This window comes from Cetorhinus maximus, chromosome 15 (genome assembly GCF_964194155.1).
Source record: "Cetorhinus maximus chromosome 15, sCetMax3.hap1.1, whole genome shotgun sequence".
Taxonomy (NCBI): domain Eukaryota; kingdom Metazoa; phylum Chordata; class Chondrichthyes; order Lamniformes; family Cetorhinidae; genus Cetorhinus; species Cetorhinus maximus.
The window spans coordinates 92615736-92629577 of NC_135893.1; the positions used below are offsets into that span (position 1 = coordinate 92615736).

Consider the following 13842-nt stretch of genomic DNA (forward strand, 5'->3'; position numbering starts at 1 on the left):
GTCAACTATCGGAAGATGTGGAGATGGGATGAACTGACTACCTGAAGGAGTCCGCACCCACACAAAGGCAAACTCAAAAGGCTTGGGTGAGAATGTTGCTGTAATGTTAATATACTTAGTGATCAATAAAAGGATCACTGTGCTCCACTGGAATATTTTGTCTCGTCTTATTCATTGTCGCTGAGAGTAAGGGTCCAAATCCAGACTTGTTAAGACCTCTGAGGTCCCTACATGATCTTATATTATGCTCAACTGTAATGTTCTGTTTCAATTTAATTAAAGTGATAATTCTAAGTGTTTACCTAAATCCTCTGTCCAGATTCAAAGGAATCAGTTTTCATAACCATTGTTCACAAATTTTAATGCAGGATTCAATGCTGCAGGAAGCAATTGAACATGTTGGTTGGTCTTCCTTTTAGCCAGCAGAGGGCACTCATAGAGTATTGAGATATTTACTTTTTGGACGATAAAACTTGAACACAAGGACGCCTGGAAACTACTGTTGCCTGTATTACAAGTTCAAGTAGCCTTCTGACCTCACTCTCTCTTCTATCATCACCTTTAGTTGAGGAAGCACGAGGAAAGATGTAGATCAGATAAAGCATTAGGCTCATCCTAGCTCACTAACAAGAAAAAGTCCAGTGTGCTTTCATTCAACATTTTATCTGGACCCCAGAAATTTTGTCTTCTGTACAGTATCTGAAAGACCTTCTGTATGTTAATCATTGTACCAAGAACTTCAGCTGTGTGCAAGAGGAGTCGGGAGTTGAAAAGGAGTTAGGAGAGCAAAGGTGACTGAGGGAATTTGGTGAGGAGGGAACAAGGTGATCCTTTGAGTACTGTGAGTACAGTCGGGTAAGTATTTACTACTTTTATTGCTTATAGTTTTTAAGGTCTTATTTTGTGGTTCAACGTTTGTAAGGGCTATATTCTGTAATGACGAGGAGCAGGGAAGAAGGCTCTAGAGTAATTGATATTATTTGATATTAAGTATCTTCCAAAAGGTTTAATTTAATTTAAAAGGGTAAGTCATGGCATGAGAGCTCAAAGCCGTGGTGTGCTCCTCCTGCTCTATGTGGGAAGCTGGGAACATTTCCAGTGCCCGGGTCCAGTATGTGTGCGGGAGGTGTCTCCAGCTGCAGCTCCTGGAAGCCCGGGTTTTGGAGCTGGAGCGGCGGCTGAGGACACTGTGGAGCATCCGCGAGACAGAGTGTATCGTGGATAGCACGTATAGAGAGGTGGTCACACCGCAGGCTAAGAGTCCACAGGCAGGAAGGGAAACCAGGCAGAGCAAGAGGACTCGGTAGGCAGTGCAGGAATCTCCTGTGGCTATTCCCTGCAAAACAGATATACCGCTTTGGATACTGCTGGGGGAATGGCCTCTCAGAGGAAAGCAGCAACAGCCAAATTTGTTGCACCACGGTTGGCTCTGCTGCACAGGAGAGAAGTAAAAAGTGTGGGAATGCAATAGTTATAGGGGATTCAATTGTAAGGGGAATAGGTAGGTGTTTCTGTGGCCACAAATGAGACTCCAGGATGGTATGTTGCCTCCTTGATGCTAGGGTCAAGGATATCTCAGAGCGGCTACAGGACATTCTGAAGGGGGAGGGTGAACAACCAATGGCTGTGGTACACATTGGTACAAACAACATAGGTAAAAAATAGAGATGAGGTCCTAAAGGCAGAATATAGGGAGTTAGGAAGTTGAAAAGTAGGACCTCAAAGGCAGTGATCTCAGGATTACTACCAGTGCCACTTGCTAGCAGGATATATCGGATGAATATGTGGCTGAAGAGATGGTGTAAAGGGGAGGGTTTCAGATTTCTGGGACGTTGGGACCGGTTCTGGGGGAGGTGGGACCAGTACAAACGGGATGGGTTACACCTGGGAAGGACCAGGACTGATGTCCTAGGGGGAATATTTGCTAGAGTAGTTGGGGAGGGTTTAAATGGCAGGGGGATGAGAACCTATGCAAGGAGAATCAAGGACAAGAACAAAAGACAGAAAAGGAATGATAAAAGTGATAGGCAGAGAAATCAAGGGCAAGAATCAAACAGGGTCTCAGTGAAAAATAGTGGGAATGGGACAAGTAATGTTAAAAAGACAAGTCTTAAGGCTTTGTGCCTTAACGTGAGGAGCATTCACAATAAAGTGGATGAATTAACTGCACAAAAAGATGTAAACAGGTATGATATAGTCGGGATTATGGAGACATGGCTGCAGGGTGACCAGGGATGGGAACTGAACATCCAGGGGTATTCAGTATTTAAGAAGGACAGAAAAAAAGGAAAAGGCGGTGGAGTTGCATTGCTGGTTAAAGAGGAAATTAGCACAATAGTGAGGAAAGATATTAGCTCTGACAATGTGGAGTCTGTATGGGTAGAGCTGAGAAACACTGAGGGGCAAAAAACTTCAGTTTGGGGGTCTATATACAACCCCTACTATAGTGGTGATGTTGGGAATGGCATTAAACAGGAAATTAGGGATGCATGCAATAAAGGAACATCTGTAATTATGGGTGACCTTAATCTGCATATAGATTGGGCAAATCAAATTAGTAACAACACCATAGAGGAGGAATTCCTGGAGTGTATATGGGATGGTTTTCTGGACCAATATATTGAGGAACCAATGAGAGAACAGGCCATCCTAGACTGGGTATTGTGTAATGAGAAAGGAATAATTGGCAATCTAGTTGTGCGAGGCACCTTGGGGATGAGCGACCGTAATATGATAGAATTCTTCATCAAGATGGAGAGTGATGTAGTTGATTCTGAGACTAGGGTCCTGAATCTTAATAAAGGAAACTACAATGGTATGAGGCACGAGTTGGCTATGATGGACTGGGAAACGTTACTTAAAGAGATGACAGTGGATAGGCAATGGCAAACATTCAAAGAGCGCATGGGTGAACTGCAACAATTGTTTATTCCAGTCTGGCGCAAAAGTAAAACAGGAAAGGTGGCCAAACCATGGCTTACAAGGGAAGTTAGAGATAGTATTAGATCCAAGGAAGAGGCATAAAAATTGGCCAGAAAAAGCAACAGACCTGAGGATTGGGAGCAGTTTAGAATTCAGCAAAGAAAGACCAAGGGATTGATAATGAAGGGGAAAATAGAGTACAAGCTTGCGGGGAACATAAAAATTGACTGTTTTTATAGGTATGTGAAGAGAAAAAGATTGGTGAAGACAAATGTCGGTCCCTTACTGTCAGAAACAGGCAATTTATAATGGGGAACAAAGAAGTTGCTGACCAACTAAATACATACTTTGGTTCTGTCTTCACAAAAGAGGACACAAATAACATACCAGAAATATTGGGGAACACAGGGTTTAGTGTGATGGAGCAACTGAAGGAAATCAGTATTAGAAGGGAAATGGTGTTGGGGAAATTGATGGGATTGAAGGCCATTAAATCCCCAGGACCTGATAATCTATATCCCAGAGTACTTAAGGAAGTGGCCCTAGAAATAGTGGATGCATTGGTGGTCATCTTCCAAGATTCTATAGACTCTGGAACAGTTCCTACAGATTCAAGGGTAGCTAATGTAACCCCAATATTTAAAAAGCAAGGTGGAGAGAAAACAAGGAATTATAGACCAGTCAGCCCGATGTCAGTAGTGGGGAAAATTCTAGAGTCCATTATAAAAGATTTAATAGCTGAGCACTTAGAAAACAGTGGCAGAATCGGACAGAGTCAGCATGGATTTATGAAAGGGAAATCATGCTTGACAAATCTACTGGAATTTTTTGAGGATGTAACTCGTAGAGTTGATGAGGGGGAACCAGTGGATGTGGTTTATTTGGACTTTCAGAAGGCTTTTGACAAAGTCCCACGTAAGAGATTGGCGTGTAAAATTAAAGCGCATGGGATTGGGGGTAGTGTATTGAGATGGATAGAAAACTGGTTGGCAGGCAGGAAACAGAGTAAGAATAAACTTGTCTTTTTCCAAATGGCAGGCAGTGACTAGTGGGGTACTGCAGGGATCGATGCTGGGACCCCAGCTATTCACAATATATATTAATGATTTAGATGAGGGAACTAAATGTAATATCTACAAATTTGCAGATGACACAAAGCTGGGTGGGAGGGTGAGCTGTGAGGAGGATGCAGAGATGCTTCAGTGTGATTTGGACAAGCTGAGTGAGTGGGCAAATGCATGGCAGATGCAGTATAATGTGGATAAATGTGAGGTTATCCACTTTGGTAGAAAAAACAGGAAGGCAGATTATTCTTTGAATGGCTATAAATTGAGAGGGGGGAATGTGCAACGAGACCTGGGTGTCCTTGTACACAAGTAGCTGAAGGTAAGCATGCAGGTGCAGCAGGCGGTAAAGAAGGCAAATGGTATGTTGGCCTTCATTGCGAGAGGATTCGAGTATAGGAGCAAGGATGTCTTGCTGCAATTATACAAGGCCTTGGTGAGACCACACCTGGAATATTGTGTGCAGTTTTGGTCTCCTTATCTGAAGAAGGATGTTCTTGCTATAGAGGGAGTGCAGCGAAGGTTTACCAGACTGATTCCTGGGATGGCGGGACTGACATATAAGGCGAGATTGAGTCGGTTAGGATTATATTCGCTGGAGTTCAGAAGAATGAGGGGGGATCTCATAGAAACCTATAAAATTCTAACAGGACTAGACAGGGTAGATGCAGGAAGGATGTTCCCGATGGTGGGGGAGTCCAAAACTAGAGGTCACAGTCTGAGGATACGGGGCAGGCCATTTAGGACTGAGATGAGGAGAAATTTCTTCACCCAGAGAGTGGTGAGACTGTGGAATTCGCTACCACAGAAAGTAGTTGAGGCCAAAACATTGTATGTCTTTAAGAAGGAGTTAGATACAGCTATTGGGGCGAAAGGGATCAAAGGATATGGGGAGAAAGCGGGAGCAGGCTATTGAGTTGGATGAACAGCCATGATCATAATGAATGGCGGAGAAGGCTCGAAGGGCCAAATGGCCTACTCCTGCTCCTATTTTCTATGTATGTTTCTATGTATTTGCCTTTCACTAACTTGAAGTTGTGCTCCCCCGTGATGATATTTAATTTGAATTTATGTTCTACCAGCATGGCCTATCTTATCTGGGGAGACCGTAGTCTGACTGACGCTGGTAGGTTACTTCAAGCTACTTTATTTACACTATATGCAAGATAGGCTACAGAGTACGTACATTTCTCTTGAGTACAGACTTTTCCATCTTTCTTCTGAGTCTCTTGCCTATGACTGCTGATGTCATTGTTACATCATGATCTACATCACTTATTACCATAACCATTCTATTAACCCATTCTACTACACCACCCCCAAGTATGCTATCAATTTCTTTAATAATGATGTTAAACTATTTTAAACTATTTACATTGCATTCCTGTAATTCCTTTTACTGCTACAGATTCTGTCCAACTCCTACTCTTCCAATGCCCCTGCCCACCTGCCCGCCTAAGTCATTCTTATGAAGGATTCAATCTCCCACAGTTTTCTTGGCTCTCTGGGAGGACATTGTGGATACATGTAGGCGCTCGTCTTTTCCTTGGAAAACAACAACACTGGCGAAGTGGGACAGCAGCTTTCCAGGATGCTGGTAATTAGACTGTGATCACCACAATAGCTGAACTGGAAGAAACGTGGCATCTTCTCAATTAATCCATTAAAGTTTTAAATAATATGTTCCTTGCATAATGAAGAATCACTATTTCTTTAAGACAGCAAGGAAAGCAGTGAGAACTGTTGAAAATGAATGGAAGGAAAGAAGAAACACCGTGTAGCAACATGTTTTGATTTGCAGAAGTTTAAAAATAAATTTTTGAAGGACAATCAAAAAACGATCTAAAAATATTAGTGGCTACTTGTATTTTAACAGCAATCTTGAGTTGGATTTATCAAATGCAGAACAATTACTTACAATGCCTGTAAGGGGCAATTTCCCATCTGAGTTGGGTAAGAACTATGTGTGATCAGAAATAATTATGCTTGAATTGATTCCCTCTTAAGGGGCAACGGTCTTAAATTTCACAACATTGGAATAGAACAACTACGGTTTTTCTATGGCAATGGCAAAAAGTAATTTATATTTCTATTGCAGTGTAGTGGCATTATATGAAGATTTGAATGACTGGATAGGTCATGCAATAAAATTACATTCAAATGATAAGGCAGTATGGCTGGATTTTGAATTAAATGACGGTTCTCTTAAGCCCTGAAAAGGACTAAACAGCATACAAATGGTCACTCAGAATCTGATTGTAAGGGAATTTCAAACAATTACAGAACGAACAAACCTACTCAATATTTTTGAAAAAGGTTTTGAAAAAATAAATTAATTTTTAAATATTATATGGAGTATTGGATCCTATGCTTCACCTGCGCTCTCCCGGATGGTTCAGAATCTCAATTTTACAGTACTATGTGTGGGGCTGGGCGTGGATGTAGGGAGGGAAAAGAGTTTCTGCTGCTGAGCTGCACTTAGTCTCAATGGCCCCAATTTTAATTTGGAGCGGTTGTGGACAAAGGCAGGCAGCAAACCTTGACATAGGGAGCATGCGGCCCACACAATTTTAAATCCAGGGTCTTATCTGTACAGCCTCTGGCAGGTTCCTGTCCGAAACCAGTGGGAAGCAGCAGTTGGCAGTTCAGCCTGAGTGTCTGGGAAGGTGGATGGATTTGGTGGTACGGGAATGAGGGTAGTCCCACTAAGATGAAGAAGAAGTGTTGCAAAAGGATGTCATGGTCAGCCATGTCAAAGGCTGCACAGAAGTCCAGGTGGGCTAGGAGGCTTCATGTACCATGCTTTCAGATACAGAGGATATCTCTCATGACTTTGAGTAGGGTTGTTTCAGTGCCTTAGCATGGGAGGAAACCTATTAGAGAGATTGAAGCATGTTGTTGCAGGCAAGATGGGCACAGATTTGGACAGTGACAACAGATTCAAGGATTTTAGAAAAGAAAGGGAGGTTGGAGATGGGGCAAGAATTGTTTTCTTGAGGAAGTAATGACTGCGGTTTTATAAGGAAGGGCACAGTTGCTGAGGAAAGAGATCCTTTTCCGTTGTCAGGTAGCATGGGGGCCAGAAAACGATGTAGTGAGCAATTTAGTGGAAATGGTGTCACGGGAGCAGGAGGTCTCAGGGAGATAAGCTTGGAAAGGACATTTAGGGAATTGGAAGAGAAACTAAAGATGTGTGTGGGCTTAGGTCAGTAAGGAAGTTTGGTTGATGCACAAGGGGAGAAAAGGAAAAAGAAAGATTTGCATTAATATAGCACACTTCATAGCCACTGGATGTCTCAACACACATTACAGTCAATGAAGTACGTTTGAAGTGTAGCCACTGTTGTACGAAATGCAGGAGCTAATTTGTACACAATGAACTCCCACAAACAATAATGTGATAATTACTAGTTAATCTGTGAGATGTTATTTGAGGGATAAATATTGACCAGGGCACCAGGGTTAACCCTCCAGTTCATGTTCGAAATAGTGCCAGGGATCTTTAAAATCCACCCGAGCAGGCAGATGAGGCCTTAGTTTCACATCTCACCTGAAAGATGCAGTGCCCCACTCCCTCAGCACAGCACTGGAATGTCAGCCTTGATGTTTGTGCTCAAGATCTAGAGCGGCTCTTGAACCCAAAACGTTGTGACGCAGATGCCAGAGTGCTCCAAACTGAGCCACGGCTGACGATGAAAGCGGGGGGAGCATCTGAGGTAGGTCTCAATCCCAATGACAGAGAAACCCATGAGTTTCTCACATTTGTTGGAAGTGAAAGTGGAGGGAGCAGGCAAAAAGGGCTGAAGTAGATGGTTGGTAGTGGAGAAAAGAAGTTCGAGGTTATCTTTATTCTATTTCCTAAGGTTCGAGAATTGCCTTCTGAAGTTACGACCCTCTCCTTCGTTACAAAGCTGGCTGGTCTCTTTCTTTCTCATTAAAGAAATAAAACTTGTTATTCAAGTTTAAAGCACTTACAGTCTCGGTCTGGCCATATCCTTCATATATGTCTAAGCCTGTCTGTTCTTTCCATTTCTGCATCACCTCGGGGCTAAGGGGCTCCCCACTACTCACACAGTGCTGGAGACTTTTGAATCTGTAACTAAATTAAACAAAAATAAGTGAGGTCATGAGTGGTGCAGAGTTTTCAGCGTCAATCTCATTATTTCTTTCGATATAAGTTCTCAATATACCACACAAAGGAAAACTATTGGGCAGAATTTTCCACTCTGGAGACTAAGGCCGGGCTTTTCCGGCCTCATTGTGGTGGGACCTGCCGTGGGAGATTCAGCGGCCTAGCCAAAAGTCCATTGACTTTCAGTGGTACCAGACGATCCCAGCGGTGGGTGAGGGCGAAAAATCCCGCCCTAAGTGTAGTGGCTGCGGGAAAGTAGGCGTGGATTCTGCCGGCCGGTGGGGTGGGTTGCTGGGTCATATGTGGCCTCATGGGTATAGATTTTTCAGCTTTGTTTATTCTCCTGATGCCATTGCACTGAAGACTGATCTATATGGTTCTTATAGGTTGCAATGGTGACCTGCATTGGAGTCATTCTCACTTGGTGCACCTTTCAATGGCCTCCATGTAATGTCTGTCAGGTTCGGGTGTGGCTTACATTTCAAGTAATAGTTGGGGATCTTAGCTGCTCATGGCGGCCTGTAACGTAACGTTGTAACCATGGGCAGAATTTTCCCCCTGTTGGGGGGGAAGTTGATGGGCTGGCGCGCTTCCGATCGGCGCCCCCAATCGGAGGCACGGCGCCATTTTACGTAGGCGGGCCAATTAAGGCCCGCCCAGCGTGACCTCCGCAGGGAAGCGCTATGCACTCCCTGTTTGGGCGGGGAAGGGGGAATCCCTAAAATCGAGAGTGCGCTCTTTCGCGCATGCGCACGAAAGAGTGCACTCATCTCCCTGAGGCTAAGCGCTGCCTCAGGGAGATCGTCTCTACTTTCAACAATATTAAAAATAGAAAAAAAAATTCCCTTACATGTCCCCTCATGTGACAATGTCACATGAGTTGGGACATGTTCATAATTTCCATAACAATTTTATTAAAATTTTTAAAACACTACATGAAGCCTCATCCCGCCGGTGGATGAGGTTTCATGTTTTTTCTATTTGCCGCCGGGGCTCCTGATCTCCCCGCCAACTTTAAGGTTGGATGGGCAGGTCCACTAATTACTTTAATTGACTTGTGAATGGCCTCAATTGGCCATTGACAGGTCGGCGGGCACACAGCTGATTTTGCTGCACTCCAGCCTTCCTGAAAATTTAAATGGGGCGCGGTGACGTCGGGAGTTCTGCCCAACGTCATCACGCGTCATTTTACACGTCAGTGAGCAGGCCCCGCCCCCGCTCGCTGACAGTAAAATCCTGCCCTATGAGTTAAGGTGCCCAAATCCTTCAATTGGCATTTGAATCTTCCTAACACATCTCAGCTGAGCCTTGATCTCCATGTCCTGTGCCGGAAATTATTATGGTGCCCTTTCAATTGGCCTAAAAGTGCAATAGTCAACTCCTCCTACAAGCCCTCAGCCACCTTCCCTGGTGATTTTTGCCTAGATTATTTTTTAACTACATCACTCCATCGGCTGTTGAAATGGTGCTGCTCCGCTTCTACCACCCCAGGGCCATCCAAGTCCTTCCTATCATCCTGGAAGAACATCATGTGCAAGTTTCCCTCCCTTTGAACACTCTCCTGCCTCCCACTCTAACCGTGGGGGCCATAGTAATTGTAGATATCCCTGGCCTCCTCCTGAATTGTTTTCTATGGATGCCCCATGTTAACTTTGTCCTTCTCCATCTTGAGGCCCAATGCACTATGCAAAGTGACCTACTGAGATCCCCCCCCCACCTCCCCTTAAGACTATTGAGTGACCTCAACCTACCCACCAGTTCTCCACTGACAGGCTGAAGATGCGTCCTCTGACTATGACTGTGCCATCTACTGCCCGGTACCAAGCCACCAACCCCAGGACCCAAATGTGTGAGGGACTGACCACTCCCTGTACATCATGCAGTGCATGACTGACACAGTACAGACAGGCGCTCCCCTTCCCTGGACTGTGACCAGGTCATGCGTGCCGAGCACAGCCTTGTAGCATGATCCCAGGACTGCCTCAGATTTACGTCCTCTCTTCCTTTCACCCTCCCCAGTCATGTGTCTCTGTCCACCCCTTCCCTCCTGTGCTGCACTCACCCTGCCCCCAGTCATGTGTCTCTGTCCACCCCCTTCCCTCTCGGGCTCCAGTCACCCACCCACCCCTCCTCTGCAGTCAAGCATGTGCCTTCCAGCCCCTCCCCTTGCCTGTCTAGCCTCACCCGCCTCGGTCAAGTGAGTGCCTTCCAGCCCCTCCCCTTGCCTGTCCAATCTCACCCGCCCTAGTCAAACAAGTGCTTTCCAGCCCCTTCCTTTCGCGCTGGTCTAGCCTTAGCAGCTTTGGCAGGGAGTGGGAGCAGCCACGAGCGCAGCGCAGTGAACAATAGGCAACCGCCGAGCGCACAAACCTTGACGATGTGAGTGAAGTGCAATTTGCCAGGTGATGTCTGTTATAGCCGGTCGTGATTCACACTGGTCCAGCCGCCAGCATGGTGATTGGATTTGGAGTGGGAGCGTGATTCCGGCAAGCTGGGTTTTTATAATGAGCATTCGTGAGATGCTAAGGTATGCAAATGCGGTTCCCGACATGGCGCGGCGGGCGGCCAGACCCACCACGAAAGTCGGGAGGGGAAGATCACAATCCTTTTTTAAGCCAGCAGTAACTGATTTTTGGCCGCACTCTAAATTTCCTGCCTGCTCCGATGCCCGCCACTGGTGGGACTGGAAAACCCCACCCCGTTGAATTTTTTGTTAAGAATGTTGAGGATATGTTAAAGCCCCTTGTAGGGTAGGTTAGATTTATATTTTAGATGTTGTAAACATATTATAATTTCATAAAACTATGAATATTTAAACCAAAAATGAATAAAATCAGGTATCTAGAGAATCAGTTCAGACTACAGGAATTCAGATTACACGAGAAGCAAATTAAATCACTGCTTTTGCTTTATTTTTGATATCCTGGGCTGGTTTGTGTACCCAGCAGTATGAGTCCCCTCCCAATTCCTTAACTAAATAGTTTTGGATCGGTATCTGTTGTAGAAGTGAAGCACAAAGAAAGTGCTAGAAATAGCTGTGTAATACAGCCCATAGGTCAGTCACTCACTAATGCGCTGACCTCCACATAAATTCTTACTAAGCTGCATGAAAGGTTTCAGCCCACATAGTCATTTGGAGAATACTTGTCTAAAGAGAATAAAATTATCAACAAGAATGGAGTAGTTAGTAATGGAAAAAGGCACTCTGCCAAATCAGGGCGGTCCTCTGAATGGCCTTAAGGAGTCCTCTGCCTGAGTGCAGTCAACAGGGTGATGTAGGTAGGTTTCCATGGTTGTTATACACATTTAGGTAAAATGTTTGGTAAACAAAGAATGATCAGAAAATTAATACTGTACCTACTAACGTCACTCTGTACAAGCATATGATATGCAGTAGGCGGAGAACAGGAGGTTGTTATTGGATACTTGGATAAAATCTAGGAGAACATTTAAAAATAATGATCATCCAATTGCAATAATAAACATGAGTCTCCAGGAACATTGTGCCTTAGACAGGAATGTTCTGGAAATGACTAAATAACCAGCCCAATCATCCTGGCCTGCAAACATTTAAAAAAAACCTTTCCGTTTTTTGAGATACCAAATAAAATTCACTACAATCTTCCTGCCATTGTACCAGCATTGTCATTCTTGATTTGGAAAGACATCCTTCTTCACTTAACTCCATGAGCACATCATACAGGGACAAAAGGGCTGACCTGTATCGGCCACTTGGGCTGGCTGAGGGTACATGACACTCAAAATTTAGTCACAAAAAAACATTTGTACATAAGCCCTGATAGGATGAGGAGGTAAGTTATTTAATGGAAACAGAAATAAAGTTGAAAATGTAGTACCTCTGTCAGCAGACAATTACACCAAATATACTCAGTGGTGCCACTGTTAGACTTTCTATTCCTATCAGGATCCTGTCGACATCATAAATCCCCAATTAACATATGTTAATAAGGTTCTCAACTGACTCCAATTTTGGAAAACCAAAACAGGAGCAGCAGCCACAGTAACATTGATAAAAATGGAGACAAATTGCTATGGAGAAAAACATTCTCTTGAGGTGGGAATCAGAAAATAAATATATTGGATGACAAGCTTTTTCTTGTATAATAAAAGCAAAATACGGCGGAAGCTGGAAATCTAGAACAAAAACAAAAATACCTGGAGAAACTCAGCAGGTCTGACAGCATCTGCGGAGAAGGATACAGTTGACGTTTCGAGTCCGTATGACCCTTCATCATAACCAAGACATATAGAAATGAGATGAAATATAAACTGGTAGAAGTGGGTGGGACAGGAGAGCTCGATAGGGGGCCAGTGATACTTGGGGTCCAAGAAGAGACTGCCAAAGATGTCATAGACAAAAGGACAAAGGGGTGTAGACGGTGGTGATATTATCTAAAGGATGTGCTAATGGGGACATTAAGGGAAGCAAGCTAGTGGCAGATGGCACTAGTGCGGGTGGGGTGGGGGGAAAGGATCGAAATGGGCTAAAAGGTGGAGATGCAACAATAGATTGAAATTAATTTAAAAATAGGAGGGAAAAGAAAAAAATAAAGTGTAAAAAAATTATAAATTATTGGAAAAAGGGGGATCAGAAAGGGGGTGGGGATGGAGGAGAGCGTTCATGATCTGAAATTGTTGAACTCAATTTAAGTCTGGAAGGCTGCAAAGTGCCTAGTCGGAAGATGAGGTGCTGTTCCTCCAGTTTGCGTTGAGCTTCAGTGGAACAATGCAGCAGGCCAAGGACAGACATGTGGGCATGAGAGCAGGATGGAGTGTTGAAATGGCAAGCGACAGGGAGGTCTGGGTCATGCTTGCGGGCAGACTGTAGGTGTTTCGCAAAGCGGTCACCCAGTCTGCGTTTGGTCTCTCCAATGTAGATAAAACCGCATTGGGAGCAGCGAATGCAGTAGACTAAATTGACAGAAGTGCAAGTGAAATGCTGCTTCACTTGAAAGGAGTGTTTGGGCCCTTGGAAGGTGAGGAGGGGGGAAGTAAAGGGGCAGGTGTTGCACCTTCTGCGGTTGCATGGGAAGATGCCGTGGGAGGGGGTTGAGGTGTAGGGGGTGATGGAGGAGTGGACCAGGTTGTCCCGGAGGGAACGATCTTGTGTTCTCCCTGGGAATGTGAGAGAGGTATCAGAAGAGACCCAACCCCTAACCTAGAAGAATCCAAGCTTTGAGGACCAACAGCCAAATTAAGAATTTTTGAGAGGAAAAGAAATGTTTGTCACAAAGGAAGAAACCAAACTTTTTGCAGGCAGCTTTATCAACAAAAGAGATATGGCAATACTACTTGTAATGAGAAGAGATTGTGAGGCCAAGCATCATAACACCACCACAGCCTTGAGTGTGCAAAGGAAATGTGGCTCTCAAGAGCTCTGCATCCAAAGCATGCAATAGCTTTCCCTTTGAGTGGGGATGGAAAACTGTCGGTTGTGGATTGGCCTCCAGTTATCCACTTGTGGCTGATATGTAACCACCAGTTTTAAACACACATCTAAAGTGAAAATTATGCCTAACATATATTATTTGATCAGAGACTATCTCCTAAGAGGTGATCAGTGTTAGTAGGACTCATGAGGGGCTTGAGGAGACTGTTCATGAAGACCAACATCCATAATAAAAAGCAGAATAAAAAGTGCAATTATACATATTTTATACCTCAGCCACTTAATAATTGATTAGAAATTCAGTTGAAGTAAAA

At 44.2% G+C, this 13842-nt stretch overlaps 1 protein-coding gene and 1 pseudogene across 2 annotated transcripts in view; both read right to left on the reverse strand.

Moving 5' to 3' along the window:
• The window catches only part of LOC144690311 (acyl-coenzyme A synthetase ACSM3, mitochondrial-like), a 55505-nt pseudogene that overhangs the window by 18931 nt on the left and 22732 nt on the right, over positions 1 to 13842 (reverse strand). Inside the window, exons 4-5 of the transcript XR_013578862.1 lie at positions 11476 to 11555; positions 7962 to 8085 (exon numbers count right to left, since the gene is read on the reverse strand). The product of XR_013578862.1 is annotated as an acyl-coenzyme A synthetase ACSM3, mitochondrial-like (transcript). The remainder of the gene's footprint in view (positions 1 to 7961; positions 8086 to 11475; positions 11556 to 13842) is intronic.
• LOC144690977 (acyl-coenzyme A synthetase ACSM3, mitochondrial-like) overlaps positions 1 to 13842 on the reverse strand; it is a 129784-nt gene that overhangs the window by 18691 nt on the left and 97251 nt on the right. The window lies entirely within an intron of this gene.